Source organism: Vombatus ursinus, unplaced genomic scaffold (genome assembly GCF_900497805.2).
Source record: "Vombatus ursinus unplaced genomic scaffold, bare-nosed wombat genome assembly UNPS02014816.1, whole genome shotgun sequence".
NCBI classification, from domain to species: Eukaryota; Metazoa; Chordata; class Mammalia; order Diprotodontia; family Vombatidae; genus Vombatus; species Vombatus ursinus.
Genome location: NW_020954594.1, coordinates 14,718,825 through 14,743,763, shown reverse-complemented (window position 1 = coordinate 14,743,763; position 24,939 = coordinate 14,718,825). Strand labels below are relative to the sequence as shown.

Here is a 24,939-nt window from a genome sequence, read left to right as displayed (position 1 = left end):
CCTCAGGAGAATGCCAGAGATTAGGCCACTGGGAAAATCCAGGGTTTTTCCTTTTTGGGGTCTAGCTCCCATCCTCATCATAACCATTTTTTGTTCTCAGCCGATATCCTTTCCTATGTGAGAACGCTCTAATCTTCTTCCCTACAGACCATTCTGAGATTCTGAACTAGCCAGTTGGTAACCTTATTCTGTTTCTTTTCTGTAGGCATAGTATTTAGTTCTGATATCAAGATAAGATTTCCCATACCCTCTATTTCTCCTATTTCACAAGCCATTTGATTATAACAATGGTGTGGCTACACCCAAAGAGTATTTAGACATTTCCCCCGTCATCTAGGTTGTAGTTTGTTTGTTTGTTTGTTTCCCTGGAGGATGGATGAAGGGAAAACAACTCCTTTCCTAGGACCAACTCTTACTCAAGTCAAATGGTCTCTGGAAAGCCAATTCAATCACAAGAATCTCTCCATCTTCCTAGGAAGATTTTTCCCCTTTTCTATCTCTGTTGGTATTCTGGGTTGTATTTCCTATAGCTATAATAAGGAATGGAGGGGATAAAGATAATAGGGAGACACTTTCCAGTTCCATTTTGATTCCAAAGCATCATGAAATATACAATATGCAGGAATACATACTGTAAATATATGTAGATATAGATATAGATATGTATGTGCATACAGAGAGAGTGAGATAAAGATATATAGAGGTGGAGAGGATGACTTCATCCATCAGAAATGCAGCTACCTGCAAAATATCTGCTAATTAGTAGCTCATAGACACACAACATAGTAGTTTAGGATAAGAGGCAAACAATACTTTACCTAATTGAAACTACAAAGTGGACTTAAGTAGGCAGCATATAATTATAAAGATTGGAATTCAGCTGGTTCCCTGAGGTTAACAACCCCATCTCAGAAAAAGCACCATGGGAACTTCAGTGACCACAAGTGGCTACTGCCTTCATCCTACATCTAATTCAAAAGATTTCACCTCTTGCAGCAAAGACACCAGGTGAAAGGCTTGATGGTACTGACTGTCTGACCAAGGAAATGTGTCAACTCCTGATACAACTAGATTGGTGGTATATCACAGTCATCACCCTTGGTGTCCTATAGGGAAGAAAAGACTCAAATATCTAGAAAGAAGAGACATGCAGTGAAGCACACTCTTGATTTACATGATGGCATGAATTTTTCACTTTTTAAATTAAATGATCAACATCACAAACAATTCAGGATATCAAGAACAGAGAAAATTACTATACAAGAAACTGAATTTCTATTATATATAGAAAGACAGAGATACAGGGAGAGTTCAGAGAGAAAGAGGGATCGGGCAGATCCCTCCCCTCCAAGGCTACACTTGGAATCAGATCCTCCCTTAGATATTTGCTAGGCATGTGACGCTGTGCAAGTCAACGTTTTTCAGTCTATTTCTTTATCTTTAAAACTGGGAAAATAATAGCACCTACCTTACAGAGTTTTTGTGAAGATAAAATTATACACACACACACACACACACACACACACAAGGACACGCACACACACATATATAGATACATATATCTATATATTATAGATAGATAGATAGATAGCACTTTTTTATTCCTTCCCCCCATACAATTCTTCCAACCTTCTCAACGCTCTTTTTTTTTCTTATCCATCACTACCTACCAATCTACATACCTTCTTCCCCTAAATAAAAGCATTTCCCCATAAGAAATATTTATAGTCAAACAAAATATATCACGACACTGGCCATGTATAAGAATGTATGTCTGGTTCTATACTTCTAGTCTATCACCATTCTACCAAGAGGTGAAGGATATGCTTTGTCGTTAGTGTTTTGAAGTCATGATGGTCATTACTTTAATCAAAGTTCTAAGGTCCTTCAGAGTTATTTTTCCTTACATTACTATGGTGGTCTCTATGTAACTTGTTTTCTGGGAGACTTGGAATACATTCATCTAAGTCTTTCCATATTTCTCTAAGTCTCGTATTTTTCATATTTTCATCATATTCCTCATATCTTATGGCACAATGAAATTCCATTGTTTCCATGTGCTACAATTTATTCAGCTATTTCCCAACAGATGGACACCTATTTTGTTTCCATTTGTTGGACATAACAACAACAACAACAGAAAGTTCTGCTATGTATATTCTTGGACATCTTGTATTAATGTTCTTTCCCTCTGCCCCTGACCTACAATATGGGTGGTTATAAGTTTTTGCAATATAAGCTGAGGTGTTTCTAGGATTTTATTTTTGTAATATAGGATATTCTAAAAGTCTAATACATAGCTTAAAACTTCACTAAGACTTTTAGAACACCCTGTATAAGCAAAGGTATTTCTAGGGTCCTGGAATAAGGGAAGATATCCAAAAATCAGTCTACAGAGCTAAATACTGGGAGGGAGAGAATGGGCCCTGAAACATGAGGCTTATCCTAGCCAAGGTTAAGATCAGCTTTCAATTTCAAATTCACCTAAATGGTAGAAAAATCCCCCCCCCAAAATCATTTTATTGTTGTTTTAGAAAACATTGTTTTGCTTAGTTTTCATAAATTCATAGAATCTTTGTATGTTTGAAATGAACCTCAGAGGTCTTCTTGTTCAACCTATATCTGAGCAGAAATCCCTTCACTTAATAAATCCAAGTTATAATGAGCCTTGACTTCCAATGGTGGGTAATGCATCACATTATAAAATAGCTCACTCCACTTGTTTCTTTCTTTCTCTCTTTCTTCTGTATTCCTTTCTTTCTTTCTTAAAAGGTGATCTAGCTTCCTGATTACATTCTGTTGCAACTAATAAGTCTGTATTCTGTGTATTTTATGAATATACAGCAGCTGGAAAGAAGAAAAGCACCCTAGATCTAGGATAGTTGGCCAGAAGACTCCTAGGATTCAGCATAATAGGGATTTAGTTATATATGAATGCAGAGGTTAGAAAGCTGAAGAACTCTTTCCTACCCCTGATCCTGGCTTCCAAGATAATCCACTCAGTAGTAGCTGCATATTATTCAACTTACTTTTCATTATTAACATTATAACACAGTAATACTAACAGTGGTATGTCTTGACCCAAAGAATCATGGTTGTATCTTGTGATATATGGGTCAAGGAGAAACAAAATGACAGGATGCAGATACTCACATCTTGACATATGAAGGGGTTGCTGGTAAAAGGAGTTATTTTTTTTCCCCAAACCATTATGATATAAAATCAGAATCTCTGAAAACATCAGAAAATGGGTGATTTTATAGCTCATGTTATGAAAATGTGGTTTATTACTATGTAGTGCAAAGGTTTTCGTGATAAAACATGAGCATAACCTTGAAACCTTGTTTTATTGTTGCCTTGGATTAATATCTGTTTATTTTCTCTATCTTCCTACATAGATATTTCCTAAGAGCTTATTATTCTAATATCCAAAAGAAAAAAATCCTCTTGATGTGCATGTCTAGCACTAGAATTCATTTTAAATGTAGGGAAGAAAAAATAGAACATTCAATTTGTGCCTGGTAGAGATGGTTTAGGCTTCTGCTTTTCTGCAAATAAGTCAAATGTGTTCTAAAATAAAACAGTTTGGGTTTCAGATTTTTTTTCCTGTGAGACACTATGTGCTGTAATTGAAAAAATGCTAGATATAGGATTAGGAGAGACCTGGATTCAAATCCTGATTCTGCCACTTAATAGTTATGTAACCATGAATAAGTCACTTAAACTACCTGAGCCTCAGTTTCTTTATCTGCACAGTGGAGGTTATAATACTTCTACAGGTACTTCACAAGATTGTTGTAATGATGAAATGAGAAAAAGCATAAGATTTCTTAAAGCTGACATTTAAATGTCAGCTATTACTGTTACTACTACTACCCCCTTGAAGTGTATTTGATCAATAGAAGGTCAAGATCATTACTACTGACTGTGTTATTTGCAAACTTTGTAAAGTGAATTATTTGAAATCAATTACAAACTGCTAAAGCCCTGTGTCATATAGCTGATATACAAGTGGGAAGAGGATGAATAATAAACCAGTAAATTGATAAGTGCTTATTCAAGCCCCTACTATAGATCCAGAATTATGATAGCCAAAAGAGAGTATGGCATATGGTTTTTCCCTGACCTCAAGGAGCTTATAAATTAGTTGGAAAGAAATAACAAAACACATATAAAGCAAAGTAAAAGTGAGGGCTCAGTTTTGTGACAGTGTAGGCAGTTTGGTAGAGAAAAAAAAGTGCTAGATTAGAATCGAGAACCTAGATTCTACCTAAAACTGTGGCAGAAGATAGTTGTGAGATTGTGAGCACAATATTTAACCCCTTTGCGTCTCAGCTTTCTCCTGTGCAAAATGAAAAGATTGGTTTAGATGATCTCATATCTTTTCAAGTTAATAATAATAATAACTAGCATCTGTGAAGTACTTTGAAGATTATAAAACTCTTTACATGTATAATCTCAGTTGAGCTTCACAATAATCCTGAGTAATATTACCCCCCTTTTACAGATGAAAAAACTGATGAGCAGAGAGGCTAAAGACAAGTATTAGTAATCAAACCTAAATCTTACCTGACTCAAAACTCAGTGCTATTCTATTGTACCTCTAAAGTTGTTTGATTCTTTAAGTATAAGTACAATAGTATTTTAGAGAACGGACAGCTAGGTGGCACAATGGATGAATAGGCCAGGCCTGGGGTCAGAAAGACTCATTTTCCTGAGTTCAAATCTGGCCTCAGACACTTACTAGCTGTGTGGCCTTGGGCAAGTCACTTAACCCTGTTTGCCTCAGTTATCTCATCTGTATAAGGAGCTGGAGAAGGAAATGGCAAACCACTCTAGTATCTTTGCCAAGAAAACCCCAAATGGGGTCATGAAGAGTCAGACACGACTGAAAATGACTGAACAGCAACAATTTTAGAGAAGAAAGTGAGGAGATAGTATCACAGAGAAGGCAGGATTTGAACTAGGCCATAAAAAATTGAATTTGAATAAATGGAAGAATAGAAGGGGAAAAGAATGTGAACAAAGACATGGGAAGTATGAATAATCATAGTATCAGGAGTAGATGACAATGAAGAGACTGACCTAACTAAAAGCAAGGGCAGTGGTTCCGGGGAATCACAGAAAGAACAGTGGAATGTTGCCCAATAAGACAGTCTACTGGAAAGCTAAGCCAAAAAGTTTTGACTTGATACACTAGGCAGCATGGAGCCAAGTGCAGGATGAATTGAAAGGGGATGATTGGAGTTAGGAAGTCCATCTAGGAGGCTCTGAACAAAAAACAAAAAAAAAAAACCAGGAGTGAGGTAAATAAAACATAACCAGTGTATATGTAGTCTTTGCATGGAGAGGAAGGAGAACACTTGAGAGACTGATACTTTGAAGTTGAAAAATGAAAGGACATTGCCAGACTGGATATCTGAAACACTCAAGATGAATACATGCATTCTAGCCACATATACAGTAAATGATAGTATTATTTCAAGAAATGGAAAAATTGGGAATAGGAACTAGTTTGGGTAAAAAGGTGCTGAAGTTCAGTCTGGGATGTACTTAGTTTAAGCCGAGGGCAGACAAACCAAGTGGAGATATCCTAAGCACATCAGCCCTCAATGATCACATCTTTCTATAAACCCCTTTTCTTGGCACTTTTTATAAATACTCTACTTACTTAGGGGAAGCATCACGGCAAGAGTTCTCGATTTAGAGTCAGAGAACCCAACTTTAAATCCCTACCTGGCTACTTATATTTCTGGTATGACCTTAGATAAGTTACCTAATTTCTCTGGGCCTCAGTTTCCTCGTCTATAAAATGAGTGGGTTGAACAAGATGGCATTTAAGGCTTTTTCTAGTTCTAAGTCTATAAGCCTACAATTCTATAATACTCTACAAGTGAGAACTTAATTGCTCTCCACTTTTTTTTTTAATGCCTCCCCAGCCATATTATAAATTCCCTAAGGTCAAGGATCATGTCTTACAATTCTTTATTACCACTACTCTTAAAACTTTGTTGTTGTTTAGTCAATATCTGTTGATTATGTCAGATTATGACTAATCTGTTGATTAGTCATATCTGACTCTGACCCCTTTCGGGGTTTTCTTGGCAAAGGTACTAGAGTGGTTTGCCATTTCCTTCTCCAACTCAGTTTACAGGTGAGGAAACTGAGGAAAAAAGAGTTAAGTGAACTGCCCAGGGTCACACAGCTAGTAAGTGTCAGAGGAGGGATTTGAACTCAGGTTGTCATGACTCCAGGGCCGGCACTCTATGCACTATGCCACCTAGCTGCCCTACTCTTAGAATAGCTGCAGATATATGAGGATAGGAATTAAACCTGTGATATCACTGATGAAAGAAAACTCCAGGATGAGAAAACTACCTTCAACAATGCAGGTCAGTGCTTTTTCCACAATCTATAGTCTTAGAGCTAATTGGGGCACTGAGAGGTTAAATAGTATGCTGAGGATCATATAGTCAGTATGTATCAGAAATGGAATTTGAATTCAGGCCTTCTGGCTGAGGTCAGCTCTGTATCCACTATGCCCCATTGCCTCTCACACTGCCTACTCATCTTTCTAGACACATAGAACACAATAAAAACTTCACTGATTAACTAGAGCAAAGGTAAGAGGTCAAGCCTAGAGATGTATATTTGAGTATCATTAGCATAGACTATATAAGTTCACTGAAAGAGAGAATGGAAAGAGATTAGAGCAAGAGGCTGAAGACAATGTGTTGGAGGACATGCTTAATTAGTAAACTGGAAAAGAAGAAAAAAAAAGAAAAGAGTATTCAGGAAAGAGTAAGAAAAACATTTCTCAAATGCTTATTAGGTGCCATGTAAGGTGTTAAGAGCTTTTACAAATATTATCTCATTTGATCTTCACAATAATCCTAGGAGGTAGGTGGTATGTTATCTCCATTTTACAGTTGAGGAAACTGAGATAGACAGAAGTAAATTGAGTTTCCCAGTGTCACACAACTAAGGTATGTCTGAGGGCAGATTTGACTTCAGGTCTTCCTGACCCAAGGCCCAGCCTTGGGCCACTTGAGACACCTAACTGCAATCACAGAAGTCAAAAAATATCAACAAATGATATTAGTGAATAAATACTCCCCCTTCATTAAAAAAAAAAGGTATAATAGAAACTGGAGTGATATTCCAACACTCAGAAATGTTTATCCACCAATCCTAAATTATGATAATCAGTTTAAGATACTTCAAGATTGTAAAATGCCTTCAGAATCATGAAAAAAAAGATTAAAATTCTCAAATACAACTTAATTGTCCATGTATTTTGTTGTATTCTCATTCCTTGATTGGTGGTAATACAGATAATGCTATCTTTTATTTCTCTTTTAAGTAGAATATTTGAAAAATCAGAATACCCAGTTCCTCACCCATATAACAGAGTTATACTCTATATGAAAATTAACTCTATTTTATCAGTCCACATTCTAGAATCTTTTTTAACAAGGCCATCCCAGAATCTTTCAACCAGGAAACCTCACTACCTCTGTGATACTCTTTTCTATTTGTGTTGTTGGTTGTCTTGTTTACTGCCGCTTGGTAACTTACTCAAAAACACCCATAGCCTCATAAAGAGGGGACACTGCCCCATTTGGGAACACCTAGAAAGTTCTCCTTCCTATTATTTATATGTATATTTGCCCCTTAACCATTCCCAGGCCCACAGCTCACTTAGAACAGAAGTCCTATAAATGGCCCTAAATACCAGAAATTTGTTGGAACAAAACTGTGCTTGTGTAGAAGTCACCACATTCAACATTGCTTTGGCAAACAATGTGCCCGATTGTCCTTGGATTCTCCTGCCTGTTGTGTTCCCGGACTTTATTTTCTTAGCACAATAAAGTGTTATGAAGGTTTATGAGAGGTTTCACGGTGTAGAGGAAAGAAAGCCAGAATCATGACGACGCGGGTTCAAGTCATACGCTGGTTGTGTGGCTCTAGACAAGTCACTTAACTTCCAAGTATTTCCCAGGGAACTCCCTAAAAATATATGTCGCAGAACAGCTGCCAGTCTGCGTTGGTAGCGGGAGTTTTCTCACTGGGAAGCTCCTGAACCCATAAAATCACAGTTCTAGACCAAAAAACTAAGAGTTGGTTTATATTCTCCAGGGAGTAAGGATTAACATCAGAGATAAATAGCCATAGTATTAAGTTCACGTACGTATATGGTATGGGGGTATATACACAAATAGAAGGAATTCCCACTTTGCCTTTCTCCAAGGTCTCCTAACACTACCCTACCCCCTAACCAAGTCCCTTCATGCCAATCTCCCTAGCTTGCACTTATAAGACTATGAAATAAATAATGCTCTAGGCATATTTTTTTGCAATGCTAATATTTAAACAGTAAAAGATACCTTAAGACCTTCATCAAGATTTTTAAAGCCTCATTTAATGTTAGTGTCAGGGTTGTGTGAGAAATAATTAATATAACAAAACAAGGTCTATTTTCCCATCGATTTTCGGGAATTTATGCAGGTAACTCATTAATGCTAGAGGGGATTCTGCATGTAAATCCCGGTGCCTCAATAAGGAAATGGAACCCAATGATTTTTCCTCCTATAAAAAACACAAACAATGACAAGTATAAAAGCAGATAACCTGAATATCTATATAAACAGCAGCTCTACGGCTTGTAAAAGTTTTCCATTTACATCCTGTCACCTCTTCTTTTCGCAAGTATAAAAGATGGGATGATTATTTCAACAAACCTACCCATATAAATCAGCGTAGTTTTGCTGTGGGAAGGCTAGGAGTTTAAGGCATTTAATATTTCAGCATCTCCAGATTATCACCAAGATCCATTTCTTTTTGTGGTCAAGTGCATGATTAGCATTGTGACAGGATATTGGCCATTTTCTTATGAAGATCTGCAAATCCTCGTAAACAAATACCAGTTGGAAAAATTAAGAACAAGCCTGCGGACTGGAATGCACCCTATTTGTAATGGGAACAAAAACCTGGCAGTCAAATCTAAAGAAAAAAGCTAAATCACAGCAGAATGACCTACTTTAAGGCGTTTGCCAAAGAGACAGTGTTTTTAGACAGCTCTTCTGAAGTAGCGTCTTTCTGTCTATGCCATCTGCAGATTTATTACTGTGCCTGAAAAAACAACCAAAAAAAAAAAGCCAAAAAAACAAAACCCAACTCTGCTGAATGATACTGAGCCTGGTCTATAGGAAAGATTCCAGGATTGTGGGCACCACACCCACACCTACTGATGTGGTCCAAGGTTTTGCTTTAGAGGCACCTAATTAAGAAACCCTGACTCATTTACATGGAGACGTTTGATCTAAATTACAGTCCAAACCGCACCAAATTAGGAGCATCTGTGAATGTGAAATGTTTGTTCCCTGTGACGGGGAGAACAGGGCCAGCTCTGGACGGCACATGTTCAAGTGACGAAAAATATTTCACATGTAACGTACTTCTGAGACCCACTTTTCCACTAATAATTCATAGTGAGCCTAACCAGTATCTCTACTTCCACAATTATTTCAGGCTGTGAAAAATTATGTCACTTTTTCCCCCCTACAGCTAAAAAGAGGTAGGAGACCACCTACTTTGTTTGTTGCCATTGATAAAAAGACTTAAAAGACAGCCAATGGTAAGAAAGCCAGTCTCCTTAGAGTGGAGGCCTGTCACTAATTCCCTCTGAGCAAAGGGATCCCAAAATGCAGAACCCAGCTTTAAATGGAAGCATCTTATGGATCCCGGATGTGACTGTCCCCCCTTAAGTCCCAGTAGCCTCTGTACGCAGCTTGTGTTTGTTCTCAGTTCAGCTCTGCCTCCCAACTCCCATAGGTCTATTCCTCAGCATCCGGAAAGCGCAGCTTAGAGGGCCAGGGCATCGATAGGTTAAAGGTCACATTGTTTCAAACTGCAGGGCTTTTAAAAACACTTCACTTCATTTCCATCAGGTAAGGTTTCCAGGAAGGTGAATAGAAAACATTTCTTCTGGTAGGCCTATGAGCCATACTTGACCATAAGTTAAATGAAAGGATTCTATTTGAAACCCAATAAATAGTGTTTTATGGTTATGGTCAGACTTAAAACTGCACTCTGACACCTGAAGGTCACTTTACCTTGTATTATACCATATATCACGTATGTTTCAGCTGGAGCCGAAGGAAAAGGAAAGAAACTTTAAAAAAACAACACTGGCTCCTTTTGTCTAAAGAGGTTTTAAAAATACATTTATCTGATATACAATTTTTTTTTGCAGTAGCTAGAATATGATTTGAATATATTAATATTTTCAGCAACTGAGCTCAGGGAACCCACTTAATAACTTATGCATGGATACATAGATATACTTCAGACAGAGGTAAGGTTTTTAGCTCTTATGTCGGTAATACTTAGAAGGATCGAATGAAAGAGTCTGTTATTTCATAGTCTTTGTTGTGGGCATGCATTGTGATGGTATGGAGCCAGTGTTCTTTTTGGTTGTCTACACAGCCTGGATTCAATAAGCAGTTATATATGCATATTATGACAATGTGGTCAAAGAAACCAGATTTTTTTTTAACTATACCTTCAAGTGCCTATATAGCATAAAATCTGGTCCTTATTTTTCTTGACCTCATTAAATATGTTAACATATTCATAATTTGATACAGGTTATGTTCATTTTATAATTAAAATTATGGACAGGGTTGGAAAAGCAATAAGAATGTGCTGGATGGAAAATATTTATCTTTTTCTACATTAGACTATGGCTCAATGTAAATCATAAGCCTGGGGAAAGGATAATCCCAGGCCAAGGGTATGTCATATGCTGCATATGCTAGAAATTGCTCATGTTTCATGCCAAAAGTAGATTTATTTTACTCTACAACCAAAACTGAAATTAATATTTTTAAAGCTTACGTGGTTTTCTCTATGTAATTGTCAGTGATTTTTCCATAAATAAGAAATAATACCTTTATAAGGTCTCAGGAAACAAGAAGCAGCTTGACTCCTCACTTATCTACTTGTGAGACTGGGAGGAAGTAGTTACAGCAAGGACTGTAAGTTTTACCACAATGCCCACTAAGGAGCTTAGTTGAGCCTTTGGGGACCCACTCTGTCTAGAGGCAATTATGTCTCACTCTCCATTACTGCAGTTCTACATTATGGGCAGATAATGCAAGAGATATTACTTTAACAATAAAACATTGCACTTACAACCACACCTTTCAACTCAGCATCTCCAAATGCTTTAAAAACCATTATTATTTTTTATTATTTATTGGTGGAATCCCAGCAGTCCACTCAGCATTTTGAAGTGTAAGTGAAACCACAGGCTCTGTTGGCTTTGGGAGGGAGCGACCTAAGGTACACAGAGACTCAGTTCCATAACCTGCTTCCCCACCCCTTTTGCCCCAGATGTACAAGTTTAAAAAAAAAAAATCACTTAGGTGTAATGTGAGATTTGTAGATCATAGGATCTTGGATTTAGAGCTGGATGGGTCCTTAGATGTCATCAAATTCAAGCCTTTCACTTTACATATGAAGAAACTGAGGCAGACAGAGGTTGTGACTTGCCTACAGACAGACAGTACCCAAGAAAAGATCTGAACTTCAGTCTTCTTGACTCCAAACCAAGCACTCTATCCCCTATGCCCCTTTCATTTATCTCTACCTAAAGGACTTGAGAAAAATAATTTTATTTCGAGAGAAGGATTGCAAAGAGAATAGAAAATTCCATGGCACCAACGGCAAAGCATCACATTAAAATTGAACAGAATCAAAAGAAAGAGCATGAAAGTTAATGTATAGTTATAGGCAAAAATTCAGAAAATGGAAATCAGTCGGTCTAATCACAAGCATCAACAATAGTCATCTTTAAAGGGGTTATTAAGTCATCAAGGAAATGGGAATCAATCATTCTCCACTTATTGTTCAGCAATGTCATTGCTTCCTAGGTCAATCTTGCTTGACCTTCACCTTAATACAGTCTTTCATGTAAGTTTAAAAAAGAAAAAAGTGAAAAGCCTTAGAAAAGTTTTCACTTGCCCACCCACATTTATGAAGGTGGCTGTTGCCACTTTCCCCTCCTACCCATCATCATATTAAAAGGTTTTTTAAGCACTTTTTTGAAGGGGAGAAGGAAAGCACTCTGTTATGTAACCTAAAAAATAAGTTAGATATATTACCTATTCTTTTAAGAAATTATCACCAGAGTCTTCAGAGAAAGAACTGATATTGTCTGAATACAGACTGAAACATGCTATTTTTCACTTTCTTTCTTTCTTTCTTCCTTTCTTTCTTCCTTCCTTTCTTTCTTTCTTTTTTAGTCTTCTTGTACAAAATGACTAATATATAACCTATATCAGATAGGAGGGAGGGAGGGATAGAATTTGGAATGCAAAACTTTTTAAAAAAAAGCTTAAAAATTGTTTTAACATGTAATTAGAGAAAATAAAATATTATTTAAAAAGAAATTATCATCTAAAACACATAACAATGATGCAGATATATTCAAGATATGCATTAAATTTGAAAATGAAATAATTATTTATAAGGAAAAGGTTAAGTGCTCTTAGAAGATTCACATGTAGGGTAGGGGGGAACATCTAAATTCTAAGAGTTATTATTTGGATAATACTCTTCCAGGCATGGGAGTGAGGAGACTGACTTCCGAGAAGGATTAAAGGTAGATAGGTATCAGAACTAGCTTGTGATGTCATTGGTATAGGGACTCCCAGATTTGGAAACTCCCTCCACCGTTACAGGTTGGCCCCTTCTCAGCATGTTAGAGCATTAGAAGATTGAGGTTTTAAGTGATTTGCCAACAGTCACACAGACAGTATATGTCAAAGGAGGGAATTGACTCGTGCTCCTTGCTTTGAATCCAGCTCTCTCTCTACCATGCCAAAATTCAGTAAATTCACCTCAAAAAGCAGTTCTAAGGTCACTCTTGAGCATTTGGGGCCACTGGTCCATTCAGGAATTCTAGGGCCCTAGTTGGAAGCTCCATTCCACTCTATTTTTATTTACCCCTTAACTATTTCTAGTTCAAAATTCCCTCATAAGACCTTTTCTGGAAAGAACAAAAGAGATATGTAAAAGAAAAATGGGAAACAGTGAGACCAAAGGGTCTGACAGACACAAGTAAAGAGAGGAGCAGAAGCCGAGTATCTTGCCTCGATGCATAAAGGGACATAAAGCCACTATAAATAAAGGCTCCTTAGAGTTAAGACTTCTGTTTATTTGTCTTTTAAAAAAAACAACAACTTGGCAGTAGTTTTGAGGATTAGATGGAATGAAGCACTATAGGAATAAGGATTCAGAAAATATTGTGACTGTACTACTTTGATTTAGGCACCATATTCTACAAGCCCATTTTTTTTCTATTCCCCATATCTCCAGGCTAAATGGTAAGGGACCATGGTCACCCACTGTAATTACATGCCACTTGCCTTAGTTTAGAGATATGGCAAATCAGAACAGAGATTAGAGAATCATAGACTTAGGCCTGGGAAGGACTTTAGAGACCATCAAATCTAACCCTTTCATATTATAGGTGAGGAAATTAAAACATATGGAGGTTAAGTGACTTATCTATGGTCATACAACTAATAAGTCAAATCAAAGGCAAGGATAAGTATCTAAGACGGAATTTGAACCCAAGTCTTCTTGACTGTCCAATTCTCTATCCATGAGGGTATTTTGCAGGTATATTGAGGCATATTGAAAGAAGCAATAACGTAGGGAAAAGAATGCCAATCCTGGAGAAGGAAGACTAGGGTCAAACTTCTAATATTTCTTAACCATGTGACCTGGACAAATTGATTCACTATATCTGTGAAATTGCAATAATGATATTTGCACTAAGAGGGCTGTTGTGACAGCATACAGTAAAAGCATTCAGCACTAGAGAAATATGAATTATTATTCAACCTAAGAAAAGTATATTATTTCTTTTCTTTTTTTGCTTATATTCATCATTAAAATGGGCATCTGCATGTTGGATTTGGAATCATACCATATATTTTCAAATTTTAGCTCTACCATTTACTATCTGTGTGACCTTATGCAAGTCACATAATACTTCAGTTTCCTCTTCTATAAAATTAAGTTGGACTATACAGCCTCCTCCAAAGTACTTTCTGACCCTAAATGAGTGATCCTACATAGACATGGCATAGATAGATAGATAGATATGACAGACTCCCTGTAAAGGAGATATACTCTCCTTTATAGGGATCTTTGAAGATTTGATTATATAATGGCGCTAAAGTACTTTAAGCCACTCAAAGGAAAAGGTTATGAAAACAGAGAATGCTTTTATTTTTTTTAACTTGAGTAAACTGAGTCACTGAAAAAATCATTTGGCTCATGAGAGATGGCACCACACACGAGAGCAGCACACAAGGCCTGGCACATAGTAAGGGCGTAAAAAATGCCTGTTGACTTGACTGACAGAAACAGAGCCCAGAACGTCTGGCTGTCAATCCAACCCCCCAAAATCTTTTCCATTTTAACAAGAGCTCTGCTAGACCTACGCTCAGTTCTGCTTGGATCAAACCACCTCATTCCTATTTTGTATTGAGATCTTATACTTATAATCAGCTGAGCGTGATGTCTCTTTAAGAATGTTGCCTCTGAGTCTTGTGCCAGAAGTATTAAGGCCCCATAGACATGAGTAAAGGGTTGTTTGTTTTAATTCTACAGGATTTTAGTCCAACCAACACTTGAGCCAGGCTTTAAAAAAAAAAGTATTCGTATTATTACTATTCTAATGTGCAGAAATTTTGCTATGGACATCTGTAAATCTAACTAGAAAACCTGAAGAACTAGTAGAAAGAAAACAGAGCCTGATCTCTTCTCTTCTATCCAAGAAAAAAAAATGGAAGAGTTTTAGCATTAGGTAGGAAAGTACAATATTTCCATAGTTAAGGAACCTGAGGTTAGGATTAAAAAAAAAAATTCCAAACCTTGGATAAATTATTTTAAGGTTGCAATTGGATAGAACTTTCCTAAGGTCATTTTCCTATTCAAAAAGTGAATCTTCTTATTCATTTATTAATTAAGAATATCTTCTTATTGTCTATAAGAAAAAGTTTCAATTTCTTCATTTTTTAGTTTGGCAGTCAAGACCTTCCACAGTTTGCCTCTATCTACTTTCTAACCTCCCACTACATCCCTTTACAGAACCTGCCATTCCAGACACACTGGCTTATTTACTATGTCCCCAACATGTGCTTGCTTAGACTGCCCACCCCTCTCTTTTCCACCTTTCTCCCTCTTTTAAAGCAACTTCATATCTTACATACCTATTAAAGTTTTCCATGATCACATTAACTAACCTATGGGATGTATGGGTGTTCAGGAGGACTAGCATCTCTGGTGTGAGGCTTTGCCAAGCCCTTTACAGAGTTGATCATCCACCTTTGGTATCTACCTGATTCACCCAACTCTCCCATGTGGTTTCAAGAAGCTGTAACATACATAATGGCCACACCCAGATAAAACCATCTTGGCAGATAGGCTAAACCAGGTTGAAGATAACCAACAGGCCTCAAACCTGTGGTTGAGTTAGGGGGGTGTCTAAATAGGAGGATGAGAACAATTTGTTCCAATGACCAGGAAGTCAACTGAAGCAGGTGCTATGTACTGCTTAGAGCTTGGTCAGACATTGAAGATGCCAAGGTCATCCACTGCATCCCCAGCTAGCCCTTCACATTCATCTTGACTTTTATCCTGCCATTGGACTTTGATGACTCAGGAAGAGAGTGAGGCTAAGGACTTTGTACAACTCTACCTCACTTAAATCTAATTCATGCACAAGTCAATACATTACCCCATGATGTCACTGGTCTTCTTGGAAAACCAAAGATGAACAACAACTACCCCATAGCAATAGAACATATTGCCTTCCAATAACTCATCTTGTTAGTTATTTAATTCATGTTGTTATATAGCTTATATTTTTGTGATACCCCTACCCAGGTTTTAAGTTTCTTGAGGCAAGGACTATGTATCATGCTTCTTTGTATCCCCCATGGTATACAGAAATAATACAGCACATACAGTAGGTGTTCAAAAAATTTATCTTGAATTAATGAATAAACAATGTGGAAAAGATACTACAGCCAACTTATCACCTGTGTACACTGGAGTATAGACAAGTAATCAGGGATACCAAAAATGAGACAGTGAACAGGTTAATCCAGCTATTCTTTTGGTAAATATTAAGCAAAGTTGCTTCTGAGATGGGAGCAATTTGTGCAATTTTACTGATAACCACGGGTTACCCAGAAACTGGGAGACTGCCTGATCAAACACACTGCAGGGTGGGCAGGAGCAAACTCCCAAGACTTGCCAGATTCCATGGAAACATTACCAACAACTTTCTTTTTATACTGACAAAAATTAGACAACCACAATGTCATTTTAAAGAGAAAAGAGAAGAGAAAATACTTAGTATTTCTGAAAGTTACTGGCTGTGGCTTTTCATGGTGTGACTTTTCTTGGGCTCAAAGATCACTGTAGATAGTGACTGAAACCATGAAATCTCCTTGGAAGGTAAGCTATGGCAAATCTGTACAGCATACTAGAAAGCAGAGACATCACCTTGGCAACAAAGGTCCATATAGTCAAAGCTATGGTTTTTCCAGTAGCAATGTATGCCTGTAAGAGTTGAACTATAAGGAAAGCTGAGTGCTGAAGAATCGACACTTTCGAATCGTGGTGCTGGAAGAGACTTTTAAGAGTCCCTAGGCTCTTGGGGAGAAGCATCAAGCCCACGTGGCTCTACCCTGGTCTCCCACCACCTCCTCCTTCCCCGCCCACATCCTGTCCTGGCCATGGCAGTCTATCTCATCAGTGGTGGCACTTGTTACATTCCAGACGATGGACTCACGCAGCAACTCTTCAACTTTGGAGATGAGCTCACATACAACGACTTCCTCATCCTCTTGGGCTATATAGACTTCACAGCAGACTACGTAGACCTAACTTCAGCATTTACCAAGATAACCCTGAAGACCCCACTTGTTTCGTCTCCAATGGACACAGTCACTGAGGCTGGGATGGCCATAGCCACGGTGCTGACAGGGGATATTGGCTTTATCCATCATAACTGCACCCCAGAATTCCAGGCCAATAAAGTGTGCAAAGTGAAGAAATATGACCAGGTCTTCATCACTGACCCTGTGGTCCTGAGCCCCAAAGATCGAGTCAGAGAGGTGTTTGAAGCCAAAGCAAGGCATGGCTTCTATGGAATCCCAATCATAGACAATGGCAAGATGGGCAGCCGCCTAGTGGGCATCATTTCCTCTCGTGACATCGACTTTCTCAAGGGAGAGGAACATGACCACTTCCTGGGAGAGATCAAGACCAGGCGGGAGGATCTAGTGGTGGCTCCTGCAGGAGTCACACTGAAGGAGGCCAATGAAATCTTTCAGTGGAGCAAGAAAGGGAAGCTACCCATTGTGAATGAGGATGATGAGCTAGTAGTCATCATTGCCTGCATGGACCTGAAGAAGAATCAGGACTACCCACTGGCATCCAAGGACACCAAGAAGCAGCTGTTGTGTGGGGCAGCCATCAGTACCCATGAGGACAACAAGTATCAGCTTGACTTGTTGGTCCAGGTCAGTGTCAATGTGGTTGCACTGGACAAGGAAACTCCATTTTCCAAATTAACATGATCAAGTACATCAAGGAGAAATACAACAACCTCCAGGTTATCGGTGGCAATGTGGTGACAGCTGCACGGGCAAAAAAACCTCATTGATGTTGGAGCGGACGCCCTGAGGGTTGGCATGGGCAGCGGCTCCAACTGCATCACACAGGAAGTGCTGGCATGTGGATGGCCTCAGGCAACAGCTATATGCAAGGTCTCAGAATATGCATGGTGCTTCAATGTCCCCATCATTGCAGATGGTGGCATCCAAAATGTGGGCCACATCACCAAAGCTCTTGCACTTTGGAGCTTCCACAGCAATGATGGGCTCTCTGCTGGTGGCCACCACAGAGGCCCCAGGTGAGTACTTCTTCTCTGATGGGATCCAGCTAAAGAAATATCAGAAGATGGGCTCCCTCAATGCCATGGACAAGAACCTCAGCAGCCAGAACTGTTACTTCAGTGAAGCAGACAGAATCAAAGTGGCTCAAGGGGTGACCAGCCGTGCAAGACAAAGGGTCCATCCACAAGTTTGTTCCCTACTTGATTGCTGGCATCTAGCACTCCTGCCAAGATACTGGTGCCAAGAGTCTAACTCAAGTCAGAGCCTTGATGTACTCAGGGGAGCTGAAATTTGAGAAGAGGACATCGTCTGCTCAGGTGGAAGGGGGTATCCATGGACTCCATTCATATGGGAAGCGGCTCTTCTGGGAAGTGGTCTTGTTTGCTTTTACTGCCTCTCACCTCTCCCTCTCTAGGTTTTTAAATAAAAAGCTGGATATATACATACATATATATGTATACATACATACACACACACACACACACACACACACACACATATATATAAAGAGTCCCTAGGACAGCAAGGAGGTTGTCAGTCAATACTTAAATAATACTTAAATTAATTCAGGCTATTCACTGGAAGGTCAAATACTGAAGTTGAAGCTTAAATACTTTGGCCACATAAATAAGAAGACTGGATTCATTGGAAAAGCCCCTGATGTTGGGAAGGATTGAAGGCAAAAAGGAAAAGGAGACAGCAGAGGATGAGATGGCCAGATAGAATCACGGGAGCAAAGAACATGAGCTTGGACAGACTTTGAGAAAGAGTGGAGGATAAAAAGGGCTGGCATGAGTTGGTCCATTGAGGTCACGAAGAGTCAGACACAACTGAATGACTGAACAACAGTCTCCTCACCTCCACCTTTTAGAAGCCCTAGCTTCCTTCAAGGCTAACAGACACGCCACGTGAAACCAAAAGCTTTTCCGCTTGCCCCCCACCCACCTGCTCCAGTTGCTAGTGCTCTATTAACCTCCAGCAGAATGTATGCTTCTTGAAGTGAAAGATTATTTTTCATTTGTGCCTTTTATGTCCCCCAGTGCCTTGCACATGATAAACACAAAATAGATGAATGTGATTGAACTGAATTGGATTAAACTTAAGGAAGCCTTAGGTGCCTGTAGTTATTAAGGTACAAGTCATTTTGATCCCACAAGTCTAAAATCAGTATAGGTTTGGAGGGGTGGAAGGGTGAAATACAGAGGACTCTCATAGTGAAGAGAGACCTATTTGACCATCCAAATTACTAATCTTTTTTTTTAACATTTTCCCCAGCCCTAGTTCCATAGGAAACTGTTTGAAAAACAGGACTAAAGCTAGAAATACAATTTTCCTGAAGTTGCCTACTCAATTAGTAACAAGACAATTAAAAAAACATGATCCATTTCTGCCAATCCCCAAAACACAAGGCAGGACTTGTCCATTTTGCCAATATAAATACTCAGTTTTGTTTCCAATCGAAATGGAGACTCAAAAACTACTTCTCTGGCACCAAGTATTATCACATGTACCTCTAAATATTAGCCAACAAAACCCCTTGTCCAAATGTTAACATTTCCCACCCTTCCTACACCTCATTTGATAAAGAGAGGCAACAGGAAATAACCCAATTCATCTTGTGTCATATTTGCACTAGGGTCTTTTCTCTATAAGGAGGTCTCAGGGACTTTCAGAGACACATACAGGAGGTAGGTGAACTTTGAAGGATGAGACTATAGAACTTCAACAGGAGTTTGAAAGCAATCATCAAATAGGGATATGTGTTGTCAGTGGTTACTAGTTCATTCATTAAGTTTTCATAAACTTTGTTAACGAATCTTTGGAGAAAGTAAACAATTTGTAATTCTTATTCACATGTACAGGATTCAGATCAGTACTTAGAAAGCAGATTTCAAATCCTACTCTAGGTTCTAACCAGCTTTCTCATTGGCTAGTGATTCCTTCCGGGGGGCAGGGGAAGAGGCGAGGAAGGAAGCAAGCAAGCACAGCCCTCCCCATCCCATGTCTCAAAGAGATGCTGAAGACATCTATTCTCTAAAGGCTTTCTTATGTTGGACTGTTTAAACTGTTATAGCCTCAAGGGATCATAGATCAGAGAGTCGAAGGTACCTTAAAGGTCATTAAGTCCAACCCCCCCCTTTTTTATAGATATGGGAACTAAGGACCCTTTAGAGGGTAAATCTCAGAAGTTAAAAGACATCTTCCTTTCTGCTTGAGTTCCTTGAAAGTAGGAAGTTTTTCACTTTTTTATTTGCTCCTCCTGGGTTTAGGACACTGCTTAGAGGTACTTAATTGATTGAAAATTTTGAAGGGAAAATTCTCTGAGGCTCCAAAGAGGGTATTGCATCCTACAAAGCCTGAAAGAGGGAAAAAGGGCAGATTGCATGAGAATATTTTCCCAAAGTACTTTGATATCCTTAGAAGTAAAGTATCATGGAAATATGAAGCTTTTTTGGTAATTATGAACAACATCCATCAATTCTTTTTTTTAAAAGATTCATCAAAAATATTCTTGCCTAATTTATTTCTTTTACCAGTTTTCATGAACTAAAACCCAAATTCACAAAACCAAGAAATTGAAAAGAATCCTTTTAAAGTAGAGTTTGCTTCTATGCTAGTCTTTCTTCTTGAGTGTGAACATTTGTTTTATTACCTTCATGCCTTTCTCAAGTTGCCAGGCTGACTAGTCTGTAGCCTGGGAATGTAGAATGTACCTTGGTTTAATCACATAGGCACAATGAAGGCCTCCTGAAACAATCCCAGCCTTTTTCCTGTCAGCAATTGCCGGAGGGCGCAACAAAGGGTGAAGGAGATCCATCATGAAAAGTCCAGTGTCAATGTGCTCTCCCAATTTATTTATTGACCTTCAATGCCCAGCCATACTCCTAACCCTTATGAGATGAAGCCTAAGGGGGAAATGGCCCTGAGTACCAATTCCGATATCCTGTTGTTCTGGGGTCTAAATTGAGTGCTAATTAATTACCACTGGCATTTTTGGCATTGCCTGTCAAATTGGATTTAGGGATATCTTTTCATTATTTAGACACAACAAAAATCACATGTCCCCATTTCCTTTTCTTATACAACTTTATTTTAAAATTCAGCAAATGTATCTATGACCACTGCAGGTAGCTTTCAAATACAACAGACAGGAATTGGTATTGTCAATTTTGATTAATAGTCCTTCATTAATAAACATCCTGTTATTCAGCCTCCACCTGCAGTTGCTGATGTTGCCTGGAATCAATTAACTCATATAATTTGATTTATTTTACAAAGACATTTTTGGATGTGCTGTGCTGATGATAAAGGTTCTATATTAGCAATTCTTGATTGCAAGTTAGATTGCACCTGAATGGATTTCTTTGTGTGTGCATGTGTGTGTGTATGTGTGTATGTTGTGCAAGTGGGTGGTAAGGAAATGTTGTTTGAGGAATTCTTGAATTAAAGAATTAATTTTAAAACTTAGTGGGGGGTTTTCCTCCTGAATTTTCAGACTTAGTCTAAAGGCTTCTGAGACACAGTTGTGGAGCCTGCCTCTAAAACAAACTAAAATTTATTAATCAGATTAGCTAGTCTGTCACAAAATCAAGGAATAAAATAGCAACATCCTGGGCCAAAGTTACAAAGCCAACCAAGAAGACAGTAGCCCTGGATACTACTCAGGTCAAATAGAATTATCCAGCTATATTTTTTTTTCTCTTCACTTAAATATCCATCATCATTATGACATTTAGATCTAATTTTAAAATCTGTAAAGCACTTTCAGAGACATTATCTCACTTGAGTATCACAACTCCATGAAAACGTAGATACTAAACGTATTATTATCTCCATTTGATGGAGAAACTGAAGCTCAGAGAGGTTGAGTGACTGCCATGTTCACAAAGCTAATAAGTGTCAGAGGTGAGATCTGAACCCAGGTCTTTATGGTTCCAAGTCCAACACTTAATCCACCAGGTCAAACTGACTCTCTCATAAGCCATAATAACTGAGCCATTCCATTGGATTTCAATTACAAATTAAATAACAGAACTTCAAAAACCTCTATTTTGTAGGTTTTTAGGAATGGTAAGATACAGTGGCAATGTCATACTTCTAAGGAAATCACTGAACTTTGTAAACATAGTATTTCTGATCTTCAAAGTATTCCTGTAAGTAGTCCAAGGAAATGAAAACCAAGTCATAACAAATGATGATAGAAGAGTCTCTTTCTAAAGCTCAAATTAGAACCCTCTTCTCCTGCTTCACCTTCCCCTCTCCCCCAGTCCTAGGTTCTCACAAACAGACAGCATAGCAGTAATATTGATGGAGCCAGATCTTATGGGCTTACTCCAGATTGCCGATTGCTAAATTTTCAGTGTAAGCATTTACACTTCAGAAATGGACCAATGCTACAAAACAGGGCTTGATTTATTGGGATTTTTAAAAATTATCCAAACTTAAGAAACTGATAGAAAAAATGTAAATAATGCAGATTCAACTTAAAAGTGTCATGTGTACATTTTTTTTGAGAGCAGGTTAATAAACATGTATCAGCACAGTCTTGCAGCATAATCTAAAGCAATGACTTCCAACCTGTTTGAGTATAAAGATCCCTCTTTCATGTAAAAAAAAAGACTTTGAGAATCCCAATGTGAAAGTAGTTATATTCAATAGATACTGATTGATTGGGAAAAGTTAGTTCTGGTTCAGTAATATCTACATCCCAAAGCCCACTGAGATGAGACTCTCTTCTCTTTGGTAAATATCAATGTGACTTTGTTGCCTTTGGGAGCTCCCTCATCTTCATCAATGCAGATTGGCAGCTGTGGTGCTCTTGATAATCTTAGAAACTAGCTGGGGCATTGACTGATGAAGTGATTTTCCCAGGGCCATAATCAATAAGTCTCATTGGCAGAACTTGAACCCTGGTTTGATCTGACTCTGAGGCTTTATCCATTATACCACACTGCTTCTCAATTAAAAATTTGTGATCTATTAGCCACAATTGTCACTATTGCTGTTCATTCATATCTAGCTCTTCATGACCCCATTTGAGGTTTTCTTGGCAAAGATACTGGAGTGGTTCGACATTTCCTTTTCCAACTTATTTTTATAGATAAGGAAGCTAACAAACAAGATTGAGTGACTTGCCCAGGGTCACACAGCTAGTAAGTGTTTGAGGTCAGATTTGAACTCAGGAAGATTCATCTTTCTGACTCTAAGCTGGGCACTCTATCCACTGTGCCATCTGTGCCACAATAGCATCTACCTAATCTATCCTGATTAGCAGCATGGCTGGAGTAGAAATACAAAAATCACAAAATCTACCTAGGTCACTAAAAATTATTCCTGTTGCCCATACTTGATAGAAGTAAGATCCTCAGAAAAAAAAAATGAAGAAGTAAAATCCCCAGTCCTTTATCATTCTGGCTTAGGCAGTGGGACCTCTAAGTCAAAGCATATGGATATAGCGTAGTTCATACCACTTTCCAGAGTAGTTGTCCCAATTCACAGTTCCACCAACATAGCATTCCACAACCCTTCCCACATTGCTTATTCCATATTTTTGTCCTTCCTGACAAATTGCCACATATGTAAATAAAAACTCAAAGGGATTTCATATAGTATTTGTCTGAAGGAAATTCATAGGTAAGCATCCTTACCTATGTGGGTACTCCTTCCAATAATCTTCAACAAAGTATTGATGTTTACACAAATCTCAACCCTTCTATAATTTAATAGTCTTCTCGAATAACTAGACAGTAGCTGAAAAACTCTGGACAGCCTAGAGAGGAACTTCTCCAGACATAGCTAGATAGTCCTCAGTTAATAGACACACAATCTATCATCATTTTCTTTTTTTTTTTTTTTTGATGAGGCAGTGGGGTCAAGTGACTTGCCCACGGTCACACAGCTAGTAAGTGTTATGTGTCTGAGGCCATATTTGAACTCAGGTCCTCCTGACTCCAAGGATGGAGCTCTATCCACTGCACTACCTAGCTGCCCCTATCATCATTTTCTAATGAGAAGTGAACCTATTTTCTGCAAGGGTTGCCAATCTGCAGAACAAAAAAATATTTTTCACTCTAGATTAGATATAAATTCCTCTTCTCAAGAAGGAATTGAGCAGTTCCCTGAGGGGCAGTGAGAAAACAATAGGAATAGGGGTAAAACACTGACATTCAGCCTCTACCACCTATTGAGAGGAATATTTTCACCTAACTGAACACTTGCAGCTATAGAATGGAGATAACAAGGAGATTTTGGATAGTTCGAGGCAAAGTCTAGAATCAGGGGTGAGGAACCTGGATCCTTGAGACCACATGGGGCCCTCTAAGTCCTCAATACAGCCCTTTGACTGAATTCAAACTTCATAGAACTAATCCCCTTGAAATAAATAATAAAATTTTCCCCTTGATTATTCTCCCTTTAATAAAAGGATTTGTTCTGTGAAGTTTGGATTGAGTCAAAGGCCTGCACTTGAGGACCTAGAGGGCCACATGTGGCCTCGAGGCCCCAGGTTCCCCACCCCTGGTCTATATTATCAAAATCCAGTCTTTAGATTTGTGTGAGCCTTTTCTGACCTTAGCAGTCCAACCTGTCTGACCAAGGCAGTACAGTTCAGTAGGAAGAAGACTTGGGGTCAAACCCCACCTCTGACAGTCCCTATGTGACTTAGGGTCAGTCATTTAACTTTCCCAATCCTAAATTACCTCAAATGTAAAAGGAAGGAGTTGGATTACTGGCATCTGAGGACCCTTCCAGGGATTAATGAAGAATAATCATTATAGAAGTTGACCTTATTTCTTCGTGACAGGTCAGAATTTGGTATTATTGTTTTTATTATTAAGGCTTAAATTTTTTGTTGTTAAATGAGAATTTCAAGTTTAAAAATTATACCTTGATGAGAGGCAACAAAGTCCATAAACATGGACATTATTCTTTAGATTTCTCCCCCCACTAAATT

General features: G+C 38.4%; 1 protein-coding gene and 1 pseudogene across 1 annotated transcript in view; both read left to right on the top strand.

Moving 5' to 3' along the window:
* The window catches only part of ARHGAP15 (Rho GTPase activating protein 15), an 820,106-nt gene that overhangs the window by 758,891 nt on the left and 36,276 nt on the right, over positions 1–24,939 (top strand). The gene's annotated exons all lie outside the window — the stretch shown is intronic.
* LOC114023027 lies at positions 16,824–20,148 on the top strand (annotated as a pseudogene).